We start from the raw sequence: 12,232 nt of genomic DNA, 5'->3' as shown, positions 1-12,232 counted from the left end.
GGGGGGGGGGGGGGGGGGGGGGGGGGGGGGGGGGGAGACAGCTCTCGCTCCCCGTTTTTTCACAGATTTTGACACTTGCCAGATCCAAAAACGGCACCATCTAATAAAATCCTCTCGTGGTACAGGGACAGTTTTGCTCTTCTCCGACACGTCTCTCTCTGAGGGTGAGATCCCTCCGCCCTGTCTTTAGGTCCTTCCGCACTTTCCCCTCGTTTTACCCCACTTTCTCCATGTTTCCCTTCTGTTTTTAATTTTTCGTGGCTCTTTGCCTCCTTGCAGCCTTGTTTTTGGAGCCGATCACTGACGAAGTCACATGCAAATCGATGGTGTGTGTGTGTGTGCGCGTGTGTGGGTTGGTGTGTGTGTGTGTTCTGTGAATGCGGTGTGGTGAGGAAGAACCGATCCCCGGCTTTCCTTCATGACAGCAGCGGGTCAGCAGGACTTTACACCCGGACTGGCTGGGAGTCCGAGCTGCCCCCCCCCCCCCCCCCCCCCCCTCCACAGGCTCTGCTGCCTCCAACTAACTTCACGTGTGATCCACCAGATCCTTTTTCTTTTATTTTCCTTCTTCTTTTCCTCCAGAAACGCTGACCCCAAAGCAAATCAAAGCCTGCCCTTTAGTGTGACCTGCTGGATTTATCTCAAAGTTCCTGCAGGAAACTTTGGATGCTTCAGTCACAGTCTGCGCTTTTATTACTCCAACATTTATTGCAAAAAGCCAAGATGTTCTTCATATTCCTAATTCAGAGCATATTGCACTGCGAACCGACCTGAGCTGAAAGAGGCCTGTGTATCTAAAAAATACAAAAAGATTATCAGTGCATGTATAACTGATCATCTTTCTGCATATAAAAGACTTATGTGCACAGGGAGGAGAAAAAAGAAATAAAGAAATAAAGCAGCCGCCACCTTTTAAAGGAGATTTTTGGTGTAAAAAAATCTTCACAAATAGAAAGAAAAGTGTCTAAATTTAGTCCGAGGGGGAAATCTACATATTTTTTCGTGTCATAGACGGAGAAAGAGAGAAAAGCGGTTTATCGAGCGAGCAAGAAGCAGTGATGGGATGTGTGCAGTGTTATGGGGGGGAACAGATAGAGGGGGGGGGGGGGGGTGGGGGGGGGGGGGGGGAAAGAAAGCTGGTGTTTTTTTTGTTTTTTTTTTTTTTTTTTTTTTTTTTTGGGTGGGGGGGTTGATATGGTTGTCAGCATTTGACGATTTACGATTTTGGCTTCATGCAAACATGAGAGGAATAAAAAAATGTATTAAATTTAAACATTAGGGCTCCACGGCTGGAAGCTCATTTAAAGTGGGGGAGGCTGGCCTGAGGGTGGGAGTGCAGAGGTCAGATGGCCATGGGCCACAGAGGAAGAGGTCAGGTAAACAGATCCCTGCTTTTCATGCTGGAGACGAGCAGAGATGTAGTAGACAAGAGAAAAACCAAAGTACCATTCAGATTTTCATCAGTAATTTAAAATGTGCAGATAAATGTTTAGGCGTCCTGTAGAAGAGCTGCGGTGCCAAAAACCACTCGTGATCTTCCTTCCTCGGTGTTTGACAGTAACACTCTCCTCCTCCTCCTCCTCCTCCTCCTCCTCCTCCTTCCTCTCTCTCCCCCTCCTCTGTTACAAAACAAAGAGCGTAGAAATGTTTACTGTCACCTCACCTGTCTGCTTTTCCTGCCTTGCCTCATTGTCATATTTATGTTTAATTATAACAATTCTAGGAAGAAAAAAAAGGTTTGGAAATGTCACTGGCTTTATTTCCATGTAGTCATGTGTTTCATAAAAACCGTCAGGTGTTGTGTTTTGTGATGATAAAACTCACAAAGCTCATCTTCGGCAAAAATTTTGCCGTATTTCACTGAAACACTAAATATATTAATAAATATGTGAATATGTATATATAAACACATTGCATCATAACCTTAGCAAAATTTTATTGTTAAAAAAAAAAGTTAACAAAAGAAATTTGCTTGAAAAAAAAACACCTTATAATTTAAAATATAATCAAAATAATTTTGTTTATGTTTACACGTGGGTATAAATATGTTTATGAATTTAGATAGTTATTTTAAACCAATACTTTTATTCTTTGAAATAAAAATGTGTTGCAGATGTCATTTAATTTTCCAAATGATAAAAATGCTTTGTTTGCACCTGAGGTATCGAGCATTTAATGATAAAGGTGCACGTTTTAGGTAGAATGTGCCAGATGTTTGCTCATTTTTCTTGCTTTTGAAAAAAAAAAATTATAAAAAAAAAAAGTAATGATGTTCTATGAAAGCAATTTGTACTGCAATGATGTGCAGTAGATTCTGCACAGCAACAGAGCACAAGGTTGCTCACTCTTTGCACTTGGTCTATAATAAGATTTGACGACAGGTATATTCATAAAATTTAGATGCCACTTGGCCGTGTGAGTGAGATCAGCGTGTCCAGCTGGATAAAGTGGATGAGGGCGGCTGCTGCCGTCACGGATTGGCTTGTTTTTTGGTTTGGAGGTGTGTGTGGTGGGGTATCACACAGAAAGGGGGAGATGGCGCCTCTGGCTGTCATAACCCCTTCTCCTCCCCTCTCTGTGCATCTCATTCTTTCTATCTCATTCAGTGCATCTTTCTTTTTTTTACGTCCTCCTCTCTGTGCTCAGGCGCTGGCACGACGTGGGGGACTCGCTGCCACGTCCTTTGTCGAAGGGAGCCCTCTTTGGGTGGTTAGAATCATATGAGAGATTTAACACAGATTCAAAACAAATATCAACATTTATGCTCGTAAAAATGCAACACTGATGCATTTCAAACACTACTTTTATTTTGCACCTTTTATTTATTCCATTTCAGTTAATCTTCTGCATATTTTCTAAAATATTACAAGCAAGCCTTCATTAAATGCTTTTGTGCGTGTTCTCTGCTCTCTGGAAACAATACGATGCTTCTTGTACAGATGTTCAGACGAGCGCAGCTGACAGACGCACTCGATGACTTGTCATCTGAGGAAGTTTTTCAATGCGATGCTGCACCGAAGGCCGAGTCTTCGAGTCACGCTGCAGCCGAGTCCAGTATACGTGTCACGTTATCGTGAGAGGAGCAAGCTGCTGGGGGGCGGTCGAGGCTCTACCATGGGCAGCGAGGAAATGGGAAGGGAGAGTAGAAGAAATGCAATGATCAGGTGTGTGTGTGTGTGTGAGAGAGAGAGAGACAGAGGGAGTGTGTGTGTGTGTAGGCGTGCTTACAGCATGAATGAATTGTAAACCTGATCCTTAATCCCTAGTAGTCCATAATGTCCTCTTTATCCAAAGAACGCACCCTCTTGTTTAAAACTCCCCTTCTTGCTTCGTTCTCCTCCTCGCTGTCATCCTTGTGTCCTCTTGAAGTGAACTTGGCGAGCTTTCCTGTGGTTTGCTCTCTCGCAATATGTTATCGTGTTAACAATCTTGGTTGAATCATTGCGGTAGACGAGATTTATGACTGAGAAGATGCGCATGTGTCGCAGCACGTGTGCGTGCAGCAGCGGCAGCACCAAGATTTGTGGGTATACACACGTTTTGAAAATCCAATGCGTTTTGAATGTGCAACATGAAAACCTTGTCATGGAGACGGTTTTAATTTGAAGGAAAATCACTGCAGAAACATTTACTTTTCATCCGCTCTTGTTCTATCCTGGTGCTGTGGTGACGTACGTAGATTAGTTTAGTAATGCTCGGAACGTTTATAGGACTTTGCTTTCATTTCTAACAATGAATTAGTCAAAGAGACATATTTGGATGTTCGGTGTCGTTGAGTAGACGTTCCACGCTGCTTCTGTAATAAATGTATTGCATCAACCCAGTGGCAACCAGAGCTGTGTGCTGCAACAGTGACAACCCCTGTTGTGTTTCTGGGCTGCTGTGAAGACTGTGAGTGTAGGGCCTGTGTGATGCATGGCTGTTCAGGACTGGCGGTGGTGGTGGTGGGGGGGGGGGGGGGGGCAGACTGTGCCTATCTGAGGCAGCAGCTATAGTCCTGTGCACAGGGATGGGAGAAACAGCAGTTTTGTGTCTAAATACAGGCGTGGCAGGGATGACAGTGAGAACTGCGAGGGCTGAAAAAATTAGAGTCCCCCCCCCCCCCCCCATTGCTCCTCATAAGCCCACCCTTCTTCTGGACCCTGGAGGCCAACATTCCACCCTCCGTACTGGCGCTTATCATTACAAAGGACAGAATGCATAAAACATGGAGGACGCTTAAACAGAGGCGGCCCTGGTCGCCTTTTCCTCCCTACGCTGAAGCTGCCGAACAATACACGGCCCCCCCCCCCCCCGGCCTGTGACTCTGACGACACACACGCCATCTTTTTTGTCCTCCCTCGTTTCTTTGTCGAGCTCTTCCTCTTCCTCTGTGTTACTGTGCACCGTGGAGTGATAACTGCCCTCGCATTGTTTATCTGTGTCTGTGAAATCTCCATTGTGCAGCCACAGTGTAAGTGTGTGTGTGTGTGTGTGTGTGTGTGTGTGTGTGTGTGCACGTGTGTGTGTTTGAGGGAGAAGAGTGACAGGTCTAACATGATGACAGTGCCTCGGCTGCACAGCTCCATTTCATATTTCTTTTAAGTTATTTACTTTTTAAAAAACATGATTTACTCAAAATCACAGACATTAAGGCACAAACATTTTTTTTTTATTAATTTGTTAAATTGAACAAATGAAGAACTTCAGACATTTGGCTTAATTTTTTACCTGATGTACAGTCGGGTCACTCACTGTGTCCTTGTGACTTTTAATAGATGTATCCATACCTGTGTGTGTGTGTGTGTGTGAGCGTGTGTGTCTGTTTGACCAGTTTTGATTTGACAGAACAGGTAAAAACTAAAAGTAGTGAAAATTGTGCTTGCTCTAATAATAACCTGCCACTACGATCTGAAAATGTTGAATATGCATAGATCTAATCAGATAAACAGTGTGTTTGAATTTTCATGTCATTTATTCAACATTTATAAAACAGGTTAGTTTCATTGAGCCTCAGTTGTCATGACAAGCTGATTCCCTTTTCACCTTTTCCCTATATAATTATATTTTCTGAATTAGGGTTGAAGCTTAACTCAGTTTTTTAATGTCTCTCTTTTTTTTTAATGTTAAATGACAAACAGCAGCCATGCAGGCCTGCCATGGGTTTAGTGATCCACTGTCTATATGTGTGTGTGTGATGTGGCCGGGCTGCAGGAATGCACTGCTGGGATGTGCTGGTCCCCAGCAGGTCTGTGGCACTTCCTCTCTGTGTACCTCACAGCTTATCCTTCTCAGGATTATGGACAGAAGAAAAGAAAAGAGCGATGGCTGGAGCACTCTCTCCCTCTCACACCCTCTTCCTAGTTTTTACGCACAGAAATCTGAACAAAAAGAGTAATTCACTTGCAAATGTGTCGTAGCCTGTCCATGTTCCCGGCTGAGGGGGGAGAAGAGGAAAGGGAGGGGCAGAAATGGATTGACGTAGAGCGAAGGCTGCCGTGTGTTTTCACTGCGAGGTGGCTAAGGTGTAGCTGCCCACTGTTTTGTGCAGGTCTAAAATAAATAGGACCACATCTGCCGATTTGATGGATTCTTTTTTTTTTTTTTTATTGTTTTTTAAATCTAAATAATTCATTATGATTGTGTAACAGCTGTTGTCATAAAGTAGGCATATACAGTTGGTAGCTTCTCCTGGCGTGGCCTGCTGTTTGTTCAGTGTCCTAGGCGACTGATCTTCCAGCAGTGAAGGGGTTAAGAAGCAAGGATAGCCCTCTTTTGTCTCTGTGGCCCTCTTTACCATTGTTGTGGTGGAATTGAGCTTGGTGCACCTCACTTGACCACAGCAAAGCAATAAAATGGCCTCTAAGTGCTGTAGCCTCCGTAGTCCTCTGAAGTGAACTCTCTTTCAGCTTCTGCCGCTTTCTTTACCCCCCCACCCCCCCTTCGCTGTGTTTGTGTGCAATGTGCAGTACATGCCTTTATATACTGTACACTCTTGTTTTTCTTATAACAATTCGCTGTAATCACTCGTGCATGGCTAGTTTTGCAGAATAAGCTAGCACGCAGGAGCGTTTTTCCCTGTTAAACAGTGTGAGCATCTGAAGAGTGTGTGTTAGTTTATTTTACTTGATCGCACACACATTCAGAGTCCATGCACACACACGTGCACAGATGCACACACACATGCAGACTACACACAATCAGAAAACATTATATAGAAGGGAGACGTGGAGGCTGTTAGCTCCTGCTGTGCTAAAATGACTGAGAATTGCTAACTTTTTGAAAATGCACATGCATTATGTTTTTTATGATCCATGGGGAGGAAAAAAAAAGGATTGGAGCTTTACATTTGGCAGAATGATAAAGCACATTTATTTTCTATCTTTTCTTTTAATATTCAGTGAAGTGTGTCTGGCTCCGTGAATGCCGGTAAATATCTCTGCTGATCTGACCAGCACCACCTGAGCAGCGTTATAAAATTGAAAAAGGTGGACCTGCTGTTTGTAGCTGCAAAATGAATGATAGCCCGCAGATTTGGAAACCTTGGCTACTAAGCTATTCACTTTTTTTTGGTAATGTTATATTTTTCGGATGTGGCACAAAGAACATCCATCCATCCAAGAACAGTCTGAGAAATATTTTCCATAATGAGTTTATATTTTTCATTTTAAAGCTGTATCATCATAATGCACTGTGTTGGCGCTATTGTGTTTGATTGCACAGATGATTGTTTATAGCGGAGTACCACCTCTGCAGACATTGTAATTAAAAAGAAGATATACAGCATGAGCGTCTGTTGCCATCCCATCTCATCTCATCAAATAAGCATCTAGCTCTCACAGTGCGCATGTTGGTAGATTTATGAAAGATTTCTCATTGGCTGAATTATAATTGGCACAGTCCTGTGTATAAACCTTTTTTTTGCCAGGTGTCATATAGGCCACATTAAATGTTACACCAGACTGCAATTAAAGCAATATTTCCTCAAAGCCACATTATTACGCCTTTATTTTATTCTGAGGGGCGTCTCCTCCTCATGTGCGTTTGCGTCCCCCCGTGTCCTCTCTTGCTTTCCTTCCTATGAAAAACCTGCATGTTTTTTTTGTTTTTTTTTTTACTCTGGGTCTCACTGTACCAAGAACAAATGTTGTTTCTCATTTTCCCTGTGTTAAATGAACAAACATGAGGACTTCAGTGCCTCATAATAAATTGATTAGAGAGAGAGGCTTCCACACAGCAATACCAAAAAAAATGGAGATTTGTGTCTGCTCGCGTGTGTTTGTAGCCTGAGGAGGAGGAGGCGTACTATCTTCTGAGCCATACAGATATAAATACAGTAGATACAAGGAAAATTCATACAAAATACATACATAAATATATGCATGTATGTGTGTGTATATATATATATATATATATATATATATATAGATAGATAGATAGATAGATAGATAGATAGATAGATAGATAGATAGATAGAGATATATTTATATACACACACCCACACACCATGTACATACGTATATACACATGTATATACACACGTGTATACGTGTGTATATACAATATACACATGTATATACACACGTGTATACGTGTGTATATACACATACATAATATATATATATATATTTAATATATATATATACATATATATATATATATATATATACACACACACACGTACATATACACAATATATACTTGTATACATGTGTATATATACACAATATATACTTGTATACATATGTATATATACATACATAATATATATTTATATATATATATATATATATATATATATATATATATATATATATATATTACCGTGTGTGTGTGTGTGTGTGTGTATATATGCATATACACATACATAGATACATATACATGTACCTGTGTATGTGTATATATGTGTGTGTGTGGGTGTGTGTGTGTGTATATGTGTCTATGTCTGTCTGTCTATAATATGTGTAACGTGTATAATATGCATATGTATATGTGTATATGTATATACATGTATCTATGTATGTGTATACATCTATGCATGTATTCACATGTATTTACTCCTTGTATATTAGTGAGTAATATTGACACACAACCCTATTAGACTTTTTTAAATTCACATATTCAATGCCACAAAATTGGTCAAAAGGCTGAAATGCTGGAGGGGGTTGGGGGACGTCCCATGGGGCTGTCAAAGGGCTAGACGGCCGTAACAGACTGGTGACCTCGGCTTTGTGATGTCATCTGCCTCGTCTGGTCACCATGGCGTTCATTTTTCCTACTGTTTAATGAATGAAGATTGGGTCCCGGGGCTAGTTTTTACAGCTATTAGTTGTTCTGCTGAAGGTGGACGCTAATGCAAGTCCAAGAATGCATTATGCACATTTATAATCATGGCTCAAGTGTAAAGCCTTTTCTTTGTCCCCTCATCATCTCCAGGTTTCCTGTTTGAGGTAAATTAAAGGTGACATGTTCTCTTTGTTGCAGAGCTGAATGTTTGACATTTCTGTTTTACCCACGTGGCAAACAAAACGTGCATATGCACTGTGGTGTGAAGTAGTAAAACAAAACACACCCTGACCACATAAAGGAAGTCAACCTGGGGTAAGAGTATGGCCCCAAACAGAGACTGACTGTTACAACAGTTTTTCTCCTCCTCACACACAAAGTGCCAAACCTTTGGCAAGATATTTTTCCTCTTCCTACCATGAGGCAGTCCTTTAGAGCACCATTTAAACACATTTTGGCCTTGAAACATTTCAGGTCTTAGATATTTAAATAAAGAATTTCAATGTTTGTGTTATTTGGACGGCATCTCCTCTTTACATCCACATCTCCCTGTAGCTCAGGAAAAACAGTCCAAAATAGGCTGCTCTTCCAAGCAGCTTTTTGTTACAGCCAGGTGTTTCCTCATGTCGGATCATGCCCTGATGAGGAACAACAGGCCAGCACGGCAGGTGAGAACCAAGTGTTCAGCTTTAGCTCTGTGGTCGACAGCACAGAGCGACAGGCTTTTCGTTCTGTGGTCTTCCTGTGCCACAAGCAGAGCTCAGAAACACGTTAGAAGCGAGCAGAGGAGACCGGTAAAGCTGCTGTGCTGACGATTAACACAGGAAGTAGCCCTCGTGTGGTGCAGGAGCTCTGAAACTCCAGCACCTGAAGCAGGACAAGTGTGTAGATGACACAGCCTTTGTTTGTGCTGGAGAGAATGTGGGCCTGGAGGACAAAAAAGAGGAGGTGGTCAGGGCAGGGGGAGGGCCGACATCAGTCTCATCACATCCTTCCTTTCATAAAAAAACTTATTTTTTCAAGAATTGTTGCTATCAAAACAGTCAAACAAAAGCTGACTGACAAAATGGAAGTTCAGATCTTTTTTTTTTTTTTTTTTAAACTTCAACAAAAAATATAAAGATATTCTTTAACTTAGCTTAAAACCAGCTGTTTTTGTTCTTTTTTCTGCCTGACAGGCAACATTAAACAATGTCCTCATGTTCTGGCCGACATTAACAACAAGCAGTCGTTTCTCACACTACATGGCAACCACCTTGCTTTCAAGGATTCAAGGTTCTTTATTGCCATTCGCATCGCATGTGGTGCATGAGGTGGAACAAAACTGTGGCCCAGTTACATCCAACAAAAGCATAAAATGTAAAATAAAATCGGTAATAAGATCTAAGACAGGGGTGTCAAACCCACTTACAAAAGTGGGCCAAAATTAAACACTTGGTTCAAACTAAGGGCCAATTTCAGAAACTACATTGACTCAAGTCAGAAACCCAATATCTTCTCTTGGGCACATGTTCCTCAGCAAGAGTTTGACTGGTCTCATTTGACGTTCTCTGTTGCACTTTCCACATCATAATCAAAGATTACTCAAATAATTCAAGTGATAATAGTATTTTATGTTCGACATCGCATCTTGGGGGCCAGAGAACATGTCAATGAGGGCCACATTTGGCCCCTGGACCTTGTGTTTGACACGTGATCCAAGTTATGAACTAAGAAAAACGTTAACTAGAAATACGCTAAGCACTAGTAGCACAAAGACAATACGCCGAACAGCAGCACGAACATGAGTCTGTGTGAGCAGATGAGCACGAATGAACACAGCAGCATGAAACAGATCAGCAGCAGCATGAAACAGATCAGCAGCAACATGATGTGATTTTTCACAGTGATTATTCTAGTTAGAGATTCATGAGTCTAGCAGCCTCAGGGTAGAAGCTGTTTCTCAGTCTAGTGGTTCTACACTTAATGCTCCTCAACCTCCTTCTTGAGGTGAGCGGGGCAAAAAGTGTGTGCTGGGTGAGTGTGGTCCTTCATGATGCAGGTGGCCCTCTTCCTGCATCTGGAGGTGTAGATGTCTGTGATGGTGGGGAGGCTGACTCCAACATCTTCTGTGCAGCCTTCACCACTCTCTGCAAAGCTTTTCTTTCTGCAGCTGTGCAGCCTCCATGCCACACGTTGATGCTGGAGCACAGGATGCTCTCCACTGCACACCTGGAGAAGGAGGTGAGGACTGAGCTTCCCAGACCAGCTCGTCTCAGCCGTCTGAGGAAGTAGAGTCTCTGATGAGCTTTCTTCATCAGGCTGGTGGTGTTGTTGCTCCAGCTGAGGTCGTCATTCATGTGTACACCCAAGTACTTGTAGCTGGAGACCACTTCCACCGCAGACCCTCTTATGTTCAAGGGGGGACACATAGAATAGAATAGAAAACTTTATTGTCTGTCCCAAATGGTGACAGAATTTTATAATTTTTTTTGACAGGGTTCCAACAACAGTGTTCTTGCACTCAGAATGCAGTAACACTTCCAGAGACGCACAGAAACACGTAAAGAAGGACCGTTAAATCAACTTGTGTAAACGTACACTTCTTATTTTAAAGTGTTCACTTTGGACATTGCAAACAGAACAAATGTCTTTTTGTAGATGGCTTCTCGGGCCAGAGGGACACGTGTGCAGATTTACATGCCCGTTTGATTGTACGTAGACAAATCTGTACTGCCTTCCTTACTAACCAAACAGCCAACTGACACCTGCTCTTGCTGTCTCGTTGAGCCGTGCGGTCAGGGGAGAATGTACTTTCACATGACAGATTGGTATACGGGCCTTCAACAGGAAGCCTGGCTGCAGTGTTTCACAATTCCTCCAGAAACAAGAACTGAGCGCCCACACTTTTGAGAGCTCTCTGCTTCTTTTTTTTTATTTTTTTTTTAACTGGATGCCAGCTTTGCCTGTAGTGGGTACAGAGACAGGGCAGAGGGAGGGGGCACCGGGCGACATAAGTGGACCCCTGAGACCTCCTGGAGGGATAGAGGTGTGGCAAACGTCTGTTTTTGGCACGGCTTGTGTCAGCGTGTTTAGCGTTTGCCTGTGAGGGCATTTATATGCAAATGCTAAACAACCTATCGGGGTGGCTAATTACAGGGGGGCTTTTGTGTGTGCCAGGCACTAAGAAGCCGGGATCTTTTTTAGCATGCCCAGCCTGGACTTCCCCTGCTTGTTTACTCATTGTCTTTCCTTATTACCCCCTCATTGACACTCCCCTTTTATGTGGTGGTGCTGTTTGCCTGCTTGCTGGCTCCTCCCCCTTGTAGTGCTGGAGTTAATGTAGCAGATTAAAGAGGCAGCACTCTGACCGTGTTTACTTCCTCTTTTGTCTGGTGGCCCATGCAGCTCTGCCTCGCTCTGCAGCCGTCCAGTCTGCAGCGTTCGTCTAGCCGTCACCCATTCAGAAAGGATTCCACCTCGTAGTACTTTCATTCTCGCTTACAGCCAACGCTGAGCTAATTACTTTGGGTGATAAAAATGCATTTAGGTCAGGTTCTAATGCAATGCAAATTTATGAGCGAGCAGAAGCAAATATTAACTTGTAGAATGTCTTTGGGTAGGGATAAAGGTTTACCTGCCTTAACTGCCATATTTAAAAGTTTGTGTGTGATCTCGTTGTCACAGCTTATGTTTTAAATTTACTTTATTTAGTTCCAACAGAACAATGGGAATGGATTGTACCAAGAATTTATAAGCTGTCACAGTCTCCTGCTAACGTCTTATTGTATACCTTTATGCAACATTATCATATATCATGATATGATATATCATATCATTATCAACATTGATACACTGAACTAGAGTTAATATTGAAACTATTATTGTTTGATTAAAAACAACAAGTGCATAAACTTGCTTTAGACTAAACTTAATGTTCCATATATATATATATATATATATATATATATAAATATATATATATAGA

The 12,232-nt window shown here is 42.2% G+C and overlaps 1 protein-coding gene across 1 annotated transcript in view; it reads left to right on the top strand.

The window, feature by feature from the left end:
• Positions 1-12,232, top strand: part of zfhx3b (zinc finger homeobox 3b) — a 149,394-nt gene that overhangs the window by 1,118 nt on the left and 136,044 nt on the right. The gene's annotated exons all lie outside the window — the stretch shown is intronic.

The sequence above is a fragment of the Nematolebias whitei genome, chromosome 2 (assembly GCF_014905685.2).
Source record: "Nematolebias whitei isolate Nwh7 chromosome 2, NemWhi1, whole genome shotgun sequence".
Taxonomy (NCBI): Eukaryota; Metazoa; Chordata; class Actinopteri; order Cyprinodontiformes; family Rivulidae; genus Nematolebias; species Nematolebias whitei.
This window is presented reverse-complemented; position numbering and strand designations above follow the sequence as displayed.